This window comes from Phoca vitulina, unplaced genomic scaffold (genome assembly GCF_004348235.1).
Source record: "Phoca vitulina isolate PV1807 unplaced genomic scaffold, GSC_HSeal_1.0 scaffold5, whole genome shotgun sequence".
Classification (NCBI taxonomy): domain Eukaryota; kingdom Metazoa; phylum Chordata; class Mammalia; order Carnivora; family Phocidae; genus Phoca; species Phoca vitulina.
The window spans coordinates 72,039,137-72,059,682 of NW_022589708.1; the positions used below are offsets into that span (position 1 = coordinate 72,039,137).

Genomic DNA, 20,546 nt, shown 5'->3' on the forward strand with positions numbered 1-20,546 from the left:
TGAGCCAAAAGCAGACGTCTAACTGACTGAGTCACCCAGGCGCCCCAGGGAGGCATGTTTTGTCTCTTTTTAGACTGTTAACCGTGTTCAAAAATGCATTGATACTAACTCTGTAATACCCTTCAAACAGAGAACACACTGGGATAACAATTACAAAAAGAAATATATTTATATCTCTTTTACTAGAAATATTATTAGATGACTGATATTAATTCAACTTGAGAATAATTAGTAGATTATATTACTACATGGAAAACATCATCTCTCTTCAATCTACTGGAGTTTGGTTGTAATCTTGTATAAATAAGTCTTCCCTTTTGGAAATATCAAAAGAGAGAGAAACAGGTTTCCCTCTGTGCCTTATTTTTCAGGCTTATTCCCCAGAATCTGTGAATTTTCTTTTCTTTTCTTTTTTTTTTTAAGATTTTATTTATTTATTTGTCAGAAAGAGAGAGAGAGCACAAGCAGGGGGAGCGGCAGGCAAAGGGAGAAGCAGGCTCCCCGCTGAGCAAGGAGCCTGATATGGGTGGGACTCAATCTTAGGACCCTGGGATCATGGCCCGAGCCAAAGGCCAACTCTTAACCAACTGAGCCACCCAGGCGTCCCAAGAATCTGTGATTTTTCACTTGCTCTTCCATTTTATCCTTTCTCTCTATTGCAATACATTTCCTCTTTCTGCTTAGGAGAGCCATCTCCCCTCTTGGATTTGGGACTGGGATGTCTGAAATACGAATGCAGTTCTTGGAGGGGCGCCTGGGTGGTTCAGTGGGTGGAGCGCCCCACACTTGATTTAGGCTCAGGTCATGATCTCAGGGTCGTGGGATCGAGCCCAGTGGGGAATAGGCTTGGAATTCTCTCCCTCCCTCTCCCTCTGCCCCTCCCCCTGCCCTCTCTCTCTCTCTCTCTCTCTCAAATAAATAAATCTTAAAAAACAAAACAAAAAAAAACCCTAAATGCAGTTCTTGGAACAGACAGTAGGTGGAGTTGAAAAGCCATGTCTCTCAGCCAGCCTTCATTTCTGGAAGTCCCAAGACAAAAGTGTGAGAAGTCTGAGGTAATGGGATAGAGGATAAGAGCTGCCCAGGAGAGAGAGGGGGACAGACTGGAATCAGAACACATGGCTGTCTCCTCCCTTAGGTATCCACGTTTATGAATAGGACCCAGCTTCCTTACTTTCAAATAGAAAACGATTAGACCCCAATTTAGGAATTCTACCCCAGCTGAAGCAATTCAGTATTTTAGAGCCAACTGATGCTTTGCACAAGGATTTTACAAACTAATGCCAATGATATTACAACATCTAACATGCCAGTGTCATTTGCTAAAACTAAGCAAAGATGTACACATGTAAATGCAATAAAGTATAAAAAGTGGTTTTAAAAAAAAGTTTGCAATTACAAGAGTCCTTTTATAGATTCTCTCCTAGCCTCGGGTTCCTGGAAGGAAATATTTTCCATGGGGAATAGTGAAATAGAAAGGTTTTCTAGGGTTTGCCTAAGAGAACAGTTAGAAAATGGACTGCCCAAAGATGTAAAAATGGAACTGTAACTATGGTACTTGGCTCAGAATGGAATGTGATAGGCCATCGGGAAGGAATGCTATTTGTGCTCCCTGGAATGAAGTGGGATTTATTAGTTATTCTTTCCCAGGACCAAAAAATTGACAATTGGTTGGCCTAAATGAAATTGTCACTCTTTGGACAGAGTTGTGGGAATTCAAAAAAAGACAGAAAGTTACAAGTTTAAGTACATTGTGGTTCTGGCATCAGGCCACTGCAGTCTGTGAAAAGTAGGACCAAAAGCAAATTAATTCAGGGTGAAACTTCATAAAAACTGGAATTATATAATCTTGGGATTGGAGATCACGTCTTCTGACCTCCCACCAAGAGCAAAACTCCTCAGAAGGACATCTCCGAAAGATGACCCTCCAGACATTTTCTGGAACACTTTGAGGAAAGAGCTCTAACAACTTTTCGGAATGCCCCATTCCATTCTTGAACCCCTGATTTCAGCATTTCTTAAACGATGGTGGGGAATCTGGAACACACAGACATATTCCTGCAGGTCTAAGAGTTGTATACAAGACCGATAAATTTTGTCTTTTCATTTGGACCATGAACTAGAAAGAACTAATACATAAGCATGTTATGGTGACCCTTTTTTTTAAATTAGACTTTTTGTTTTTTGAGCAGTTTCAGGTTTACAGAGAAAATGAGCGGAAAGTATACAGTTCCCATATACCCCTAAACACTGTACCTCTAATGTCCTTATTATTACTGACTTATATTAATGTGGTACTTTTGTTACAATTGATGAGCCAATATCGATAAATTCTTGCTACATTTTTAAAGTTTATTTATTTATTTATCTAAGTAATCTCTACACCCAATGTGGGGCTCGAACTCATGACCCCAAGATCAAGAGTCGTGTGCTCTACTGACTGAGCCAGCCAGGCACCGCTCTATATATTGCTATTAACTAAAGTTCATTCTTTACATTAAGGTTCACTCTTTGTGTTGTACATTCTATGCGCTTTGACAAATGTAGTGAAATCTTTTTATCTGAGGACCACCAGAATATGTTTGTCAGTGCTTATTTTGTTTATGGGCTACGAGAATAGTTCTACTTTAATTGTTTGGGATGAATAAGAAAAGAACAGTATTGGATTCAACAGGCAACAAATGGTGTCAGTTTTAGTGAAAGAAAGTGCATCACAGCATGCCTCCTAAATGAAGGTTTCTCTGCGGTTCAGAAAAAGAAATATGTTAGGTTTGGGTTATCACAATTTATGTGGTGGTCTGCACCTGCCCAAGACAAAGCCATTGATACCATAGTCAGGTTCTGAATGGTGATTTTGTTTCAGCAAAACAAAATAATCTGTCACGTTGAAATACGGTTATTTAAATATTGTTGCCATCGCTTTGTTTACATTTAATTTATACATTTGTAGATGTAGTTTGTACCTTTAATTTGTAAAGTTGTGTAACTGTAAGCATAAGGACTTTGTACCTAGCTGTATGCCTATAATTAAGAAACATCATAGAAAAAATGTTTGTAAACCTTGGGGATTTGCAAGAGTATTTTTTCTCTATCAGAAGGTCTGTATATGACTCAGATTTAAGAAACTCCGTTCTAAGCATTAGTTTTTCCCTATATGGAGTGCAGAGCTTCCTCCTTGCGATCTGCACGCACTTATTCTAGTTCTGCCCCATGGAACCTAATGCTTCCTCCACACAACAGCCCTCTAAGTATTTAAGTGGAACAGTTGCTTAGTTTGTAGCTTTCTCTTTTACAGTTTAAGGGGCTGCAACAGATTAATATAGATTGAATATATGTATCATTCCTGGAGGGCAAATTATAACCCTACTCCACCCCCTTCCACTGATTGTCACACACCAGGGTATTAGAGCTGAGGCTAAGATCTGCTTCTCTCATTTACCAGCTCTCTCAAAAGTGAGAACAAGCTCAGCCTGGCCTGATTTGTTCTTAGTGAGTTCATATCAACTCTTGGGGTGCCTCCTTTTCTGAATGTTCATGGTCACGTCCAACTGAAGTGTTATAGTTTCTGTAATACAGCCTTTACCCATTTGAAAACTGGGACAATGTTTTCCTATGACCAGTGCTTTGGAAACTCTCATTCTATATGATTTCCCAAAGAGAACTGGGAGTGGTTCTCCAGGCAAAACCTCGTGTTATTTTTTCCCAGTACTATAGTTATAATTACCTGGAATGAAGGATGAGCAGAGCTCACTGGAGAGTACTGAATCACTGATAACCAAAAGCGTTAAGAAGTTACTGCCTGGAGTCTTTGAAGCTCTAGTTGAAGTTGCGATTTTGGGTTTGGGGTCAAGGTAAGCTGGACCTAAGGGCTCTGTGGAATTGGAAGAGGTGTTAGCTGGTTGCTAAAACAAAATAAGGACTCTATGAGGAGAATCCATTCTTCTTCTAGCATGAAAGATGGCAGTGTGTCTCTGACCAAAAAGAGAGTCAACAGAAAAACCAAAGGAAAAGTAGAAGTCAGTGACCTCAAGAATTGAGAGCAGGTTGGCATGAGGTGTGAGGAAAGTTTTCCTCAAATAGGAAGTTGAAGAATGAGCACATAGGAGAGCCTATCCTGAAGTACCATATATATGGATGCCCACAGAAGGTGTGTGTATGTATACGCACATGCATGTGTGTGTGACACAGAGCAGAACTGGAGGGGAGGCAATTTTGCAAGCAGTCTAACCTACACAGCTTGACCTTCAAAGACTAGGAGAAAGAGCATTCTCACCAGCTACCTTTCAGTAATGTGATTTTGACTAATGTTTGCATTTAATTATGGGACCTTTAAGAGGAAACTATAAATTTTGATCGTTCAAAGCCAGGAGGTAACTCCTGTTGGAATCAGTGGTGATGAGGAAGGCTGTAAAGGAGAGCCAAGGCCAACCCTTGCTGATTCAGGTGTACTGCTTTGATATACTCCTGGTTACATAAAGACAAGCCCGGGTATTCTGCATGTAACAAAGGAGCATAGATGGTGAAGACAGACAAGTCTGCATAAGGGTCCTTGCTCCATCATTTACTAGGTGTGACCTGAGCAAACTTACTTCTCTGCTGCACATTTTTGATCCTTGGTAAAATAGGGTGATAATAATATACTTAGCTCAAAGGGTTGTGGAGAGAATGAAGTGAGTTAAGGTATACATGAAGTACTTAAAGAGTAGCCCATGGCAAGTGTCATAATGTGTAAGAATTATTATTTTACCTTGGCCTTCCCTATAAAGGAAGCTGGGAACATGGGTATGTAGCTAAGGAAAAAGGAATGACTGCAAGTGACTTAAAGTGATCATGACTGTCCCCTGGTGTTGTCACAGGAGTGCTTTCCCTGAGAACAGGCATTCCACCCCTGGCAGCTATAGAAAATCTGAGCTGTGTCAGCAAGGACAAAGATGGAAGGTAGTAAGGCCGGTTGGAGAAGCTGCAGACTGTGTTTGCCACACACCTTGATGTACAAGTGAGGCGCAGAGAAGCATGAAGCCCCCCAGGGGGGCACAGCTCCTTGGAAGTTAACCGTGGCAAAATCCAGGGCTCTTGTTTCACTATTTCTTTTTGGTACGAAATTATTTGATAGCTACATGCTTCTGAACTATCATGGCCCTGGTACAAAGTTCTGATATACAAAAATGTATAGATCCTAGCACTTCTGAAGAACAAAGTACAGCTCTTCCATGAACGTGCACCAGTCACTTAAGTGTCACTTAAAATACGAGTGCATCCGATTTGGAGCACATACTGCATAGGCTACTTGGTCATGATTTTCAGGGTGTCTTCGTCTGAGATGTTCTGCTTGGCTCGTTTGCCGAGAGATCTTCCAATATCTTTAAGAACATATGACACTTCCATTCCTGGGCATATACTCCCGCTTTTAGAGTTCAGACTGAAATGAGTTAGCTACTTGCTGCCAACCCACTCATTCCATTTTGAAGCAACGCACATATCCAATATTAGGGGGAGAGTTAAATGCTGATTCCATTATGAAATATGCGGAAACTCATCTCATCAATGTAAAGGCTGTGTAGCAACAAGAAGTGTTGGTGTTGTAATTCATGTTAAGGAAACAGAGCAGTATAGCAGACGCTCTGGGTCCGCCCCTGCCACTCAGGGCTCTCAGTCTTTCCAGCCAAGTTCCAGCTGCCCGATTGAGCATCTCTGAACCTGGTGGCTCTTTCTTGACCACCCCCACCTGGGGACATACCCAGAGCTGAGGAATTGGCTCCCCTTCTCCACCCTCCCCCCCCAACAGTCCTCAAACAATGACTGTGGGGAGTTGATGTATAAAGGGCCCAGCTCCATCACCCTAGAGTAGAATTATTCTGAGGTGTGTGTTTTGCATCATGTCCCCAAATTTTCTTGGGGAATACACTTCTATCACTTCCCAAGTACACTTTTCATTGACTGTTTCCCCTCCCTATAGTACTTCCCCACTACCCAACAAGCATTGCCTGCATTTCCCACAGAAATTACTATTTCTCAGGGTCTGCTTCTGGGCAAATCCAAACCAAGACCTGCAGACTAGGGAAAGGAAGACTAGCTCTCTTTGCCACCATGGCTGATGTGTGGCAGGCCAGGAGGAAAAGGAAATAACCACAATGGCAAGCACTGAATGGGGATGGTGAGAGCACGTTAGAGTTTATCCCCTCTATCTTCTAAACTTTCGGTGAAGTTGTTATATGACTTTTAAATGTCTTTTTTGTTTTCTATTTTTAAACAGCAATGAAAACATCTGCATGCCCCAAATCCACATGCCCAGAAGGCTGGAAACAGACGTAAGCAATAGCTATGGAAGAAGTGGGCTGCCCCCAGAATAGTCTGCTGTAAGGAGAACAGGTGAGAACACAGGAGGCACTGAAGTTTGGGAGCAGGTCAAGAGTGGAAGGATATAACCTTGTAGAAACCAGACCTCAATCTGGTCCACATTTAACATCTACCTAAACTCAGAGTTTACATTGTTTAGCACTGAAGTACAGAAATGTCTCTTTTTTTCAAAGAATAAACTATAAATACAAACACATATTGCATTCATTCCTATTTTCTTTCTAAATTCTAAATAACTAAGCTTTTTTTTGGAAAATTCCTTCCTAGATAAGTGAAATCATTTCTGTTTTAAAATTGTGGTCTACAGTTTATATGATCAGAGCTTCTTTTATTTTACTGAGCTATTTTCCATGTAAAATCTATTTTTAATCTGAACAGGTGAATTTAGTTATCTTGCTTCTAGAAATATTATAACAGGCTGTAAAAACTAACATATTTCTTAATTTTTTTCATCGTTTTCTTCTTTAGAACACTCGATTTATTTTTTTAAAAGATTTTATTTATTTATTTGACAGAGAGAGAGAGCACAAGCAGGGAGAATGGCAGGCAGAGGCAGAGGGAGAAGCAGCCTCCCCGCAGAGCAGGGGAAGCCCGATGTATGACTCGATCCCAGGACCCCAGGATCATGACCCGAGCCAAAGGCAGTTGCTTTACCAACCGAGCCACCCAGACGCCCAGAACACTTGATTTAAAAATACATACACACACACACATGCACACACAATTGATTCTATTGCAAAGGGAATTTAGGTCCCAAACCGAGAGCTAAGCAGATTACAGGTGCAAAGCCAAAGTATTGGGTGTGTGGTCTCTGAGAAAATATTGTACCCAACAGTATCACTTTGAAATGGAAAGGAGTGGATAGCTACTGCATCCAAGAGGGTGATTTTATTTGAATGGCTAATTAACCCAACTTACAAGTTTTTCTTCTCCTATAGACAAAGAGAGGGTGGGGTAACCTTCTACCAGTAAAATAAGGAAGGAAAATGTGCTCTTTACCTCCTATTATCTTTATCTCATGGGAAGACCGATAATGGCTGTGTAATGTAGTGCTGAAAGACCGCATGTTTTAGAGCTGGGGAGATCTAGGTTCAAATCCTGATTCAGCCACTCATTGGGAGACCTTGGGCAAGTTTCTTAACTTCTCAGTGCCTCAGTTTTTTTCCTCTTTAAAATCAGCATTACACCCAACAGTGACAGCCTTTCGTCAAAACAAAACCAGAAAGCAACTGCAATGCCCATCAATAGAAGAATGTGCGGGAAAAAGACACAGCAGAGAAAGCAAAGGAACGGCATCGCCTCATGAAAACATCAATGAATGTAAGGAATATGATGCTGAGTGAAGAAAAGTGTGCCACTCTTTTTATAAAGTCCAAAAATAATGAAAACTCAGCAGTAAAGTATGAGGCAAACAGTATAAAAAGAAATACAAAATTCTGGAGAGTGGTTATGTGTAGGAGAGCAAGAGAAGGGGATGGGAGGAGCACAGAGATGGACGTAAGTTATTAACGTTCTTGTTCTTGGGTTGGGCGGGAAGTTCATTGGCAAGTTCATTTTATTACTTAAAATGTAAGTAAAGGTTTTGAGAGAACACGGGAGTTCCTTGAGGGTATTATGCTAAACAAAATAAGCCAGACTGAGAAAGACAAATACCATCCAAGTTCAGTCATAAGCGGAATCTAAAAAAAAACAAAAACAAAAAAACACACAAAACAAATGAATAAACAAACAAAAAGCAGAATCAGATCCCCAATACAGAGAACAAACTGATGGTTGCCAGAGGGGAAAGGGATGGAGGGATGGGCAAAATGGGCAAAGGGGAGCAGGAGGTATAGCCTTCCAGTTATGGAATGAATAAGTCACAAGAACGAAATGCACAGCATAGGAAATAGAGTCAATGGTATTGTAATAATGTTGTATGGTGAAGGATGGGAGCTCCACTTGCAGTGAACAGAACATAATGTATAAACTTGTTAAATCACTATGTTGTACACCTGAAACTGATATAATGTTGTGTGTCAACTTTATTCCAGAAATATATGAATAAATGAATAAAAGATGAATGAAAAAGGGCCATGCCTGGAACAATGACAGTGCATTCTGAATTTAAGATTACGATTAACACAATGTTGTGGGAGTGCATCTGAAATTAAAAAAAAAACAAAATAGACAAAATCGTACCTAAATCATAGAGTTGTTACAAGAAGTAAATGAGAAAATGCATGTCAAATGCTTAATGGATTGCCCAGAAACTAGTCCATCTTTAATAGATGATATCTCAAGCAAAACCATATCTTTTGCAAAACCATAGTTTTTAGACTCTTTCAGGCTTTAGAAATGTCTCATATATTTAGCATATATCAATTTCAAACCAATGAGATTAATTATAAAACTGTGTTGTCAGCTCAGTTCTGCATGATTATCACAGAAGAATAGAACAGATAGATCCTTGCATTCAGCCATCCCTCTTCCAGGGCCTACAATGTGCTAGGTATTGTTTTGGGTCCTGAAGATGGTGGTGAGTATAGAAGATCTAGTGCTCACCATTGTGAGTGCACAGGGTGGTGAAGGAGAAAACAAATAATCACGTGGCTCTCAAGGTGATCAGGGCTAGGAAGGAGAGGTGCACAGGGGGAGATGTGAGCTTGCACTGCTGATCCTCAGAGAAGCAGCATGGCATAGGGTATGGAGCACAGACTGGAACCAACCGCCAAGGGGCTATGGTCCCAGCTCCAGCTCCCTGGGTGAGTGACCGGCCTCAGGGTTGTTATGAGGGGCAAACAAGTTAGCCTGAGTCGAGCATTTAGAAGATTGCCTGGCACGTAGTAAGTATTGTGTTGGTATTAAAAATAAAACAAAGCAGGGCGCCTGGGTGGCTCAGTCGGTTAAGTGTCTGCCTTGGGCTCAGGTCATGATCCACAATAGGCTCCCTGCTTGGCCAGGAACCTACTTCTCCCTCTCCCTCTACCCCCCCCCCCCCCCCCCCCCCCCCCCGCTTGTGCTCTCTCGCTCACACTTCTCTCAAATAAATAAATAAAATCTTTAAAACAAATAAAAATAAATAAATAAAACAAAGCAAGTGTATATCCTTAAGATTTCAGCTCCCCACTTACATGTTTATTTTTTTTATTTTTTATTTTTTTTTAAGATTTTTTATTTATTTATTTGAGAGAGAGAGAATGAGAGAGAGCAAGCACATGAGAGGGGGGAGGGTCAGAGGGAGAAGCAGACTCCCCGCCGAACAGGGAGCCCGATGCGGGACTCGATCCAGGGACTCCAGGATCATGACCTGAGCCGAAGGCAGTCGCTTAACCAACTGAGCCACCCAGGCGCCCTCCCACTTACATGTTTATACAACACATACAAAGGCCTCTCATCTGTAAAAAGGGGTTGTCTTATCCATTCGGGCTGCTACAGCAAATTGCCACAGGCTGGGTGGTTTATAAGCAGCAGAAACTTATTTCTCACAGTTCTTGAGGTTAGGAAGTCCAAGATCAAGGCACCAACAGAGTCAGGGTCTGGTGAGAGCCTGTTTCCTTGTTCATAGACAGCACCTTCTAGTTTTCTGGTTCATAGAACAGCACCTGGTTCATAGACAGCATGAGGGAAGTGGGGAAGGAGCTCTCTGGGGTCTCTTTTATCAGGGCAATAATCCCATTTATGGGGGCTCTATCCTAACAGTGGAATCACCTTTCAAAGGCCCCACCTCCTCATACCATCATCTTGGGGATTAGGTTGCAATATACGCATTTGGGACAGACACAAGCATTCAGTCTGTAGCAGTGGTCCATCATACCTCCCTCACATGGTATTTAGAAACATTGAATTAGATAGTGTGTGTGAAGGGCTAAGCACAGCCGCGACATTCACAAGGTCATTACATTACTATTACCTTTGACTCTTGCACAAAAAAAAATGTTGGAGAATGATTAGCTATTCTTTAACGTGCAATGCAAGGATATGGTGACGGGTCCGCTCATCTGCTGCAATGTCACATCATCTGGGGGGGTTGTAAGCAGAAAGGACAGCAAACTTCCCTCTTGGCTCTTTTGTCCTCAGCCTCATGCGTGAGTCTGAGCGCGGACCCCTTCTGTGCTTCCAGGGCCTGACAGCTCAGGATTCATTTTTGACTGTTTATTGTGGATGGATATAAGCGTAGGCTTATGATCATCCCACAGCCAAAGGCCCCAAGGGTCTCCCTCACTTTCCTTCATTTCTCCCCACCCCCACCATCCCCCTAAAAGGTCAGCAAGAAACAAGTTGACTGGGTAAATGAGGTTCACAAACTTGAAAACTCGCCTTATCATGTAAGAACAATTACACTCTGGATAGAAATGTCAGATGTGATTAACATAATAAGCCTTGACTTATTCCATCCAATGAAATTGATAGTGACATTTGCCTGTAAATCACGGAGACACTTTTCATTCAGTAAGTGCTTCTTAAAACATCATCGTGCTTATCTAGACGCTATATAAAGATGTATTTGCTTTCACTTACTTGGAATAAGTGTACTCATAATAAGCTTATGAGATTACTCATAATAAGCTTTTAAATACATTTCTCTGCTTCTGTGCTACACATGGGGGAAATGAAGCATTAGCACAGGGAAGATGAATTCTTAATCATCAGAGAATGATGATCCGTGACTCCTTAATTCAACACTAACATATTCTATTCTTGGCTTGGAAGCTGAGAGGGAGTTGGGCCAGGTCTGTACTCTCACATAAGTTAAGAACAAGTTGGGTTTGAATCTTCTCTGTAACTATGAAAAAGTGTTAGATAATTGTGACAGTGGGCATACATTTTTGGAAAGCACCCTCCCTATAAAAGGTAAAGCAAATTCTGTTGAGCGAGGAATGATGGGAGTTTAACACCCTAGCTGCAGAGATGCCCAGCAAGGGACCCGCTACTCCGAGCCTCTCAGGATGATGGCTCCACGTACCTCACCTCTGACCCCAAGTCACCCAGGCCCAGGGCCTGGGCAGGACAGGAAGCTGCCTTAGCCTTCCCACTCCTCAAACCCCCTCTGCACTACCTTGATTCTGATCTAAAAAAAAAGGAAAAGAAAAAATCAGATTCTTTTTACTCTCCAAATTCCACATTCCTGATACATACACGGGCAATATGATACTTGGGATTACTGAGTCCTTTCATTTAAATCTCTACTGTCCCGTTAAGCGTGATTTGTCTTCTTTTCTCCCCTCACCATGGCATCTCCCGCATTCAGGGACAAACAGAGCTGAGCAGGCAGGCAGGGAGGTGAGACGGGCTGGCCCCAGAGGCAGGAGCATGGGCACATCCCTGCTCCTCCTTGGGTCCTGGGTTCTTGTCACGAAAGTGATAGGCTCCACCTAGGTCACCTCCAAAGCCCCTACCAACCCCAGAGGACCTAATTCACGAGTCATACGTTCCTGTGGCTGTTTGCTGGGTGCACAATGTGTATAGAGGAGAGGGATTCCACAGACTTTGTAATGAAGGCAGCTCCGCTCATCAGCCCCATTTCCTCAGGATGGTGGAAGCGTGGATCTGGCCAATTTGAGTAACTCAGTCACTTCCAGTTTAAACTCTGTTGCCTTGGGCTAACCCCTCAGTCTGTTCAGAATCCTCTCTTTTGTCTTTTCATTTCCTCCTCTCGGGATAGGCTCTGGATTAGGAAGTCTTATTTAACATTTTGTCATGTCTGTGATGGGGTAGGGGACAAGAGCAAGTTCTGTCTGTTCTGAGATTGTCTTTGGCTTCCAGTGAGCCGGGACTGGCCTCTTGGGTCCAGAGTGTGGCCCTCGGTCCCTGCTGGTGGTGAGGGGTCCCCTGATTGTGATGTCCTGCCCGTGGCATCCTCCTTCCTTTGGCCCTTCTTTGTAACCCCGGCTGAGGAGCAGATGGTGCTGGGGGCCTGTAAAATGCTCCCCTGGCATCATGCGGAAGTGGGGGGCTCTGACAGGGTGCCCAGAGACCTTGTGCAGGTTGCTCTTGGTTTCAGAGTCCACTGTGAGCCAACATCCCTACCTTATCAGGGATCTCTCTCAGGGCTTGTTTTGCTAAAAAATGCTGCCCCTTTCCCGGGAGCCCATCCACGTCTGGACCCAAGCCCCATTTCCTCCAGTTCTCCATCGCTGACCCCATTAAACTCATCTTGGCTGGAAAAACAGCTCTTGTGTTATCTTGACTCCCCTCTCCCCTGATGCTTATGGTATAAGTTATTTATGATATGTTATTTATGGTATAATATACGCTGTGAGAGTGAGGGAGCCACTTGGGCATATGACGAGCAGGCCTGGCTAATCCTCAAAGGAACCTAGGTGAAAAGATATATATCCATATATCATTTTAGATAGATATAAATCCCCATATTGTTTTTAAAATATGTATAAAGGAACATTAATTATATTGAAATCTGAGAAAGGTCAGAAATGACAAATGACAGGACGGGGTGGAATTCATCTGAACTGCAAAGGGCAATCCAAAGAGAGGGAGGGAGAAGAGAGGGGGGTTCCCTTCAGCAATAGAAGAGAAAGGAGCCCCAGGTCTGGAGGGGGTTCAGGTGAACGCCCACAGGTTGGAGGTGAATTGTGAAGTGCACAGATTGGGGTGGAGATGGGGCAGGAAATATTCTTGATCCGCACAGAGCTGACAAGGAGAGCCTAGGTGAAGATGGAGGAGGTGGGCAGGCAGTGGGGGAAAGGTTTGAGCAGGACGGTGTGGAGTCTGATTTGAGGAGATGCTGGAGAGGGGGCCAGTGCAGTAGGTCAACCTGTGGGAGGAATGGCTGTAAGTCATTCAAGACCGCTGGCATGGGGGAGGGGTGAGGAGCGAAGGGGTAGCTGGAGGAGGGTGGGACTGGGCTGGGAGTGGCTACGAAGCGCCATGTTGCAGCCGTAGAGCCAGCACGGCCCGGGTCAAGGGATTCGGACGGGACCGTGGAGAAGGGAAAGATTCGAGGGGCTGGGAGGGGGGCTGCTGCCGCCCTTGGCAGCTGCAGGTGAGGGCTGAGACTGGAGAGGAGGCCACGATGACTGAGGTGTCGGACTTGCAGGAGCAACAGGACCCTGGCACAGCCCATAGGACGAGGTTGGGCAACAGGGAAGGCGGGGTGAGGAAGGGTGGGGAGTTTGAGGTCTCAGGGCTGTTTACATTCAGCTGGAGACGTCCCGGAGCCCTTGGTACGTGACTTGGGGAAGAGGAAAGGCCAGGGTATGTGCTGGGGTAGGAGGGTGGTGGGAGGCAGTACCGGGTGGTGCCAGGTGAGCAGAGGAGTGGGGAGCTGGGCTCTCGCCCGGGAGAAAGACGGGGACTCCAGTGTGTACGTCAGCCAAGGGCCCTGTCAGCCCTCTGTCCCTCCATCTCTGAGCTTGGAAGGCTAAGAACAGAGCCAGGACACCACTATCTCATTTCACTTTCATTTCACGTATAAGGAGAAGTTTGCGATTCTCTTTAACTTATGATGCTGACAAGGCAACATGGTTACTCACAAGAAAAGAGCATGGGACTTGCGTCCTCCCAAGACTTGGATTAAAATCCTAGATCTGAAAGCCAATGTAGTATACACATATAATGGAATATTATTGAACCTTAAAAAAGAAAGGAATTCTGACATGTGGTACATCTTGGAAGAACCTTGGGGACATTGTGCTCTGTGAAATAAGCCAGTCACAAGAAGATAAATGCCATCCATATGATTCCACTTACATGACGTACCTAGAGTAGTCAACTCATAGAAACAGAAAGTTGAATGGTGGTTGCCAGGGGCTGGAGGGAGGCTGGATGGGAAGTTCTCATTCAGTGGGTATAGAGTTACAGTTTTGCAAGATGAAAAACTTCCTAGAGATCTGTTGCATAATGTGCTACGTATAGTTTGAGTAGAGTTAACACTACTGTATTACAGCCTTAAAAATGGTTAAGGTGGGAAATTTTATATGCTTTTTACCACGACCACCATCAAAAAAAAAAAAAAATCCTGTAGGATGGGCATAGAATATGCACCTCATAGAGATATTCTAAGGATTAAATGAAAGGAAGTATATGAAGCTCCTAACATACCACTAGCCCAGAAGAGGTAGTCACATTTTAATTAAATGAAATACACTAAATTTAGTTCCTTATTATTAATACCTGAATGGTTTTCTTTTTTTTTTTAAGATTTTATTCATTTATTTGACAGAGAGAGAGAGAGAGAGAGAGAGAGCACAAGCTCTCTGGGGGAATGGCAGGCAGAGGGAGAGGAAGAAGCAGGCTCCCTACTAAGCAGGGAGCCCGGTTCAAGGCTCAATCCCAGGACCCTGGGACCATGACCTGGGCCAAAGGCAGACGCTTAACCAACTGAGCCACCCAGGCGCCCCATGAATGGTTTTCTTTTAAGGATCTAGACCTATTTCAGCCTTTAGCAGCCTATCACAGTGCAGCCCACACAATACTGAGGATGAAACAGTTAATAGTAACACCCCTGAGCTGCTAGGCCCAAAAGATTTGTAATGGAATTAAACAAGAAGATCTCAGCATCTCTGTTTTTGATCAGAGGAAGGTCCCAAATGAAGATGTCACTATTACCACCAAAAGAAACTGAATATAATCATTTCTGACCACACGAAAGGGCAGAATTCAAATGCAACTGGCCAGAACACTGGGTTTGCAGACTTGCAGGGCCTCGAAAATATAGAGAAGCCCTTTGCAAAGCAGAAGTGATGAGCAACAGGCATTCAGGTGAGCCTATGGGAGAGAACAAACCTCCTTAGGAATCTTATTACTACATATTTAGGGCATAACGTGAAATTTGAACAAGTTCCACTGTAGAGACATAGACTTTACTGGAGGTCTATGACAAGATCAACATGGAATATTCTTAGGAGAATCACCAGAACTTGGAAATCCAAGACCTAGAGGAATTCAAACCAGACTGGAACATTCTCTTAGCCATCCCTGGCTAAGATTTTTTCTTACTCCTTAGAAGGATTTGGAAGTTGATGCCAAAGTGCGTTTCTCTATCACCTACAGCTCGCTGCATGAGATTATAAGTTAACCGGAAGTAACTGGATTGGCCTTATTTCATAGCATGGGTTCAAGCTCTCTTGATACTTCCTTTTGTCATCTTCGTGAAGTCCTGGGTCACAGACAGCCACCAGCTATTATTATAGCAAGATACCTGCACAGGGTGGACGCCTTCTGACTCTTGCAGTTAAAATCCCCGTGCCCGGAGTTTCCAGGTAAGCAGCAACCCTCATACAATGTTGTCTGGGTGTGCGGCCTGTAACAATAGTGTGCCACACCCAGACAGACAATATGCCAAAATATTAAAATATCCTACTCAGGCACTAGGTCACGTAGAACACGCATGGCCCGGGACAGGCCAGTCCCTCTTAAGATGTCAGGGCTCTTGAGAGGGTCAGTCAGACTAGATGTGATACTTTCTTATTGCTCTCGCCTTTCTTAGGTTGTTTTTTGAAGGCATTCTGTGGTCTGTCCCACCTTGAATGATAACATGGTGGAGGGGATGGGGCAAGGGGCTTTGGTATCAAGTGGAATGAGTTGAAATCTCATCTCCATTCCTTTAGTGGCCGTGTGAGCTGAGTGTGTTACTTCACCTTTCTGAGCCTCAGGATTCCTGTCCGTAGAGGAGAACCCTAGAAGCCCTTCAAGTTCATGGAAAGAAGAGAGACGGTGCAGCCGAAGGGTCTGGTACACTGCCTGAGCCACAGGAGCTGCTCCCCAAGTGTCACTTATTGCTCCAACCCCTCCCTGTGTCACCTTCTCATTTCCCCTGATTCCGAGTCTTGCTTCATTCTTTCTAAATCCAAGAACCTGCTCTTAGGCCTTGACCTCTTTCTTTGATGAGTACTTGCGTTCATGGGCACTCCCGTCCGCACACACACTCACAGACTCTGATAAACAACCTCCTCTGTTGATGCGAATTTCACCTTCCCAGCTTCACACACACTCCCCGTCATCCATTATTTTTCTCTCTTTGGCCCCTTCATGTCAGCTGTCCCCAATGCCTTGAGTGTATGTGACTGGATGGCTAGCACTTCAGCATTTTCCCATCTTGCTCCTGTTGGGACACAGATCTTTTCCTTCATGCTTCCTACCATTAATGGATCTGGGCTACACGGAAGGGTCATTTGTCCTCTGTGTGTGTTAGAGCGAAAGCAAGTATATTTTCCCAAACGCGTCTGTTTTTCCCTCTTAAATGCCAGAACCACTTTTTAATCTAGAACCCTGCGTGCCATTTGTCGTCAGTGACCCAGCAGGACGGTTCAGTGCTACGTGCTCTGGTGGGCCCCTCCTTCCACCTCCATATCCTGCTCCGGAACTTTCTCCTCGTACGCACTGTTCATTAACTCAGACTGAAGCCCCGTCTCCACAGCTACGTGTTCCAATGAAAGGGCAATGGAGACACGGAGGATCCCCCTGCTTCCTGCGGAGATAAGGTCAGTCTCTCCTTCCCCTTGACTTTCAGTCCACTTCCTTCGGGAAGTCAGGCCGACCATTACATGTTGGGCTTCTAATTTGAGAAGCCAAAGGGTTTTAAAAGTCTTCCGAAGCAGGTACTCTTTCTTCGGTCCTGCCCGTATAATTATGTCTGGCTTCTGTAGGTCCTGTTAATTTAAAAGGTGTCTGTTGGGGGGCGCCTGGGTGGCTCAGATGGTTGAGCATCTGCCTTTGGCTCAGGTCAGGATCTCAGGGTCCTGGGATCGAGCCCCATGTCGGGCTCCCAGCTCAGCGGGGAGTCTGCTTCTCCCTCTCCCTCTGCCTCTCCCCCTGCTTGTGCTCTCTGTCTCTGTCTCTGTATCTCTCTCAAATGAATAAATTTTTAAAAATCTGAAAAAAAGGTGTCTGTGTTTCAGAAACCAATATTGCACTGTATGTTAACTACCTAACATTTTAAATAGATAGATGATGATGATAGATAGATAGATAGATAGATAGATGATAGATAGATGATAGATAGATAGATAGATGATAGATATAGATAGATAGATGATAGATAGATAGATAGACAGACAGATAGATAGACAGATAGATACAGGTGTCTGTGTGGTTTGCAGCGTGTCTCCTCATCAGCTCTACCCAGGATAAAGCAGTCTGCAGAGCTTTTTTGCTCACTCTCTCTCTCATACTAAATGCAAAAACATGTTTCTGACCGAGGCCCGCCCTGACATTTAGAGACTGCAAGATGGGCTATTGGTCCCCTGCAGTGAGCCCTGGTAGAACCAGGGGGCTGGATGAGGAGGGTTTAGAAAGGAGATTTGATAAAACCTGGGGCTTGGCACCCCGTGGCTGTTGAGCCCGTCGAGGCAAACCGCTGTTAGGATGTGCAGGATGGCGGCTTGTTTATCTTTAGCTGCTCCACAGACCTCTCTGGACACATATGGTTGCTGTTTTTGTTTGACTAATTTTGATTTTTTTTTTTTTAATGCCCTCATGCTAAAAAGAAGAAACAAATCTTTAAAATGACCTCATGTTTGTCCAATGTTACTTCATGGGAAATCACCAACCTCCAGGGAGCACGGAGTCAAAGCCGGCCTGGCACTGAGGGAAGGGGGTTTGGAATTCGGGACCTCTGGAGCTGTGTTGAACAGACGCTAAAGTATTGTGTGATTTGGGACCTTGTTCCCCATCCACAAGAACGAGAGTTACCATGAGTTGGCTGCCAGGTTTAAATAAGGAAGAAATTTCACAATATTTGTGTAAAGAGTATAAAGAATGATCGAGGTAATGATTATTACAATGATTATAGATAATATAATATAGGTACAGTATACATGATATTCTTTTTGTGAGAATCCTCAACCCCCTCCCCCGACCCCCGAGTTAGGTACTATTATTATTCCCACTTGACAGAGGAGGGGACAGATGTTTAGGGAGGACAAGTCAGAGGGAGATGGGAACGCCGCCCCCTCCGTCAGGCTCTAGAGGTTTTGCCCTTAGCACCCACACTACTGTGATGGTTACCTCAGCATTGGCCTTTGTAAATTATCAATTACAAATATAATTCATGTTCATTGTGAAAAAGTCCAAACAACAGAAACACCGAAAGTAGTTAAAGCAGAAAGTGATAGGACTGCCTCCCCAGAAGGGGTTTAGCGGTTTGAGGGACATCCACTCAGGCCTCTTCCCAGAATGCACGCTGAGGGCTGTGTGTTTGTTTTAACAGAAGTTACATCACACTCCGTGCATTGTTCTGTGTGACATTACATCTTTATTTGCGAATGGAAGTAATGTGGGTTAATAGATCGGTACAGGGCATCAGAGTGGTGCTTAAGCCCCCAGTCCCTACTATTACTGTCTGTGTGTTTTGAGGCAAATTACATAACTTCTTTGAGTCTCACCTTTCAAATGGGTGTCATGCTACTTCTCTTTCAGAGCTCTTATGAAGATTAGAGGTGATATACATAAAATTCCAGGCATATGCTCAATAGTGGGGATTGTTATTATTTCTAATAAACTATTTAAATACTAGAATATTTTTCATTCTTGAACTGCAAACATACTATATTTTTCTCTAGATTCGAACAAGATGGGTTATAATTTATACAGTCTTCGATGCTTTATTTTGATAAATTCTCAATGGGATTTATTCCTGCTTTCTTTTATATATATATATATTTTTTCTTTTATTTAAATTCAATCAGCCAACATACAGTACATCATTAGTTTTTGGTGTAGTGTGTTCCTGTTTTCTTTTTTCAAATCAGATTTTTTACCGTTTGATGCACATTGGAATTACTTGGGAAGCTTGTAAAAACCCCAAAGCAGGCCCACATCACAGTCTCTAGTTAGGAACTAAGCTCCAGTTTTCTTCAAAAGATCAGTAGGTGATCCCAGTATTCGGGCAAGGCAGAGAATCATCGCTTCATATGATGCTCTGTGTGTTCTCAAGAAATGAGCATATAGGCAAGAATGGAATCGAATTTCATTTGCTCAGTGTATTTGTATTAATGGAAGCGCTTACTACCTTTCCCCTTTTAATGTTATTAATGTATTGAATATTATTAATTACCTAATATTCAATATTTAAATACACATGTGGACTGAATGCCAGAAAGAGACAATGAGATCCAATAACATATTGTAAATTGTAAAGTGTGTATATTTTTATTATAAAGCACATTAAAGAGTATTTCGAAAAATAGGAAAAAAGAAAGAAAGAAAACAATTCACTAATAGTCTCACCACCTTCCCATCTATCAGTTTCTGCTGGTATACTAGCATTAGTATATTTATTCTTTCTATCAGTAGGCTTTAAAATACATAACTATCCTATCACTGTTCTAACTCTGAACGCCTTGTCATTAGCAAACAATTAGAGTGAACAACTGCATCGTCGGGCCAGTAGCTTCGGGCTGAGAGCTGGGCAGCAGGTAGAGCCCCACCAGTTGGGCTGAGCACAGCTCCCCACTAACATTGCTCACAGTGGCCAGTCTACATTCATTCAAACCCTTTTGGTGACTTTGATTCATTTTCTCTTTCAAGGTGGAATCGCTCAATGAGAATGTCAGGGTGACACCAGGGATGGGCTGGAAGCACACGGGAAGGATAGACGACCATCTCCACATGTAACTAAAGCTGGATTCTAGTACTTAGTTCTCTATAGAGAAGCCTCACTTATTAAGAGGCTGTTCATGAAACCTCTGGAAGGATGGACAGGCCACAGGCAACAGTGGCTACCTGCAGAGGGGAAATGTGTGGCTGGGAAGGAGAATTTGCCATACGCCCTTTCATATCGTATTCATATATTCCTTCTCCAAAAAGGTAAATAGAGTTTTAAACCATCTGTTCTTCTATTCTTCAGTGCTGATCAGTACTTTCTATTGTCCCTTCTCTGGGACAGGTGCTATGTTTTCCCATTTGCTTTATTCATACATTTACCTTGTAATAAAAATTGTGCAAATAAACAGACAGTTCTTGACCTCTGGAAGCTTACTGATAAGCCCACCCACAGGTATTCAGAGGAACTCAAGGACAAACAGCAGACAATTCGCTCGATGTCAGTCACAAGGCAGGTGTATTTGAGGGAACAGGTCGTGGGAGGAACATACTTGGACAGGGTGGAGTGAAAGGGAAAGAACCTTTCTTACAGAAGAGATTCCAGGGAAGGAAGGAAAATTTCAGAGGTTGTTTCAGTGGCAGAAGAGACGTTTGTGCAGTGTGGGGGAGGAAGCACATTCCAGACACAGGTGCAGCCTGAGAGGTAA

General features: G+C 43.4%; 1 long non-coding RNA gene across 2 annotated transcripts in view; it reads left to right on the forward strand.

Moving 5' to 3' along the window:
* Nucleotides 1-8,006, forward strand: part of LOC116631756 — a 30,292-nt gene extending 22,286 nt beyond the window's left edge. For both annotated transcript variants that reach the window (XR_004299256.1, XR_004299255.1), the window contains exons 3-4: nucleotides 6,254-6,369; nucleotides 7,537-8,006. This is a non-coding gene — a long non-coding RNA (uncharacterized LOC116631756). The remainder of the gene's footprint in view (nucleotides 1-6,253; nucleotides 6,370-7,536) is intronic.
* The last annotated feature ends 12,540 nt before the right edge of the window (nucleotides 8,007-20,546 follow it).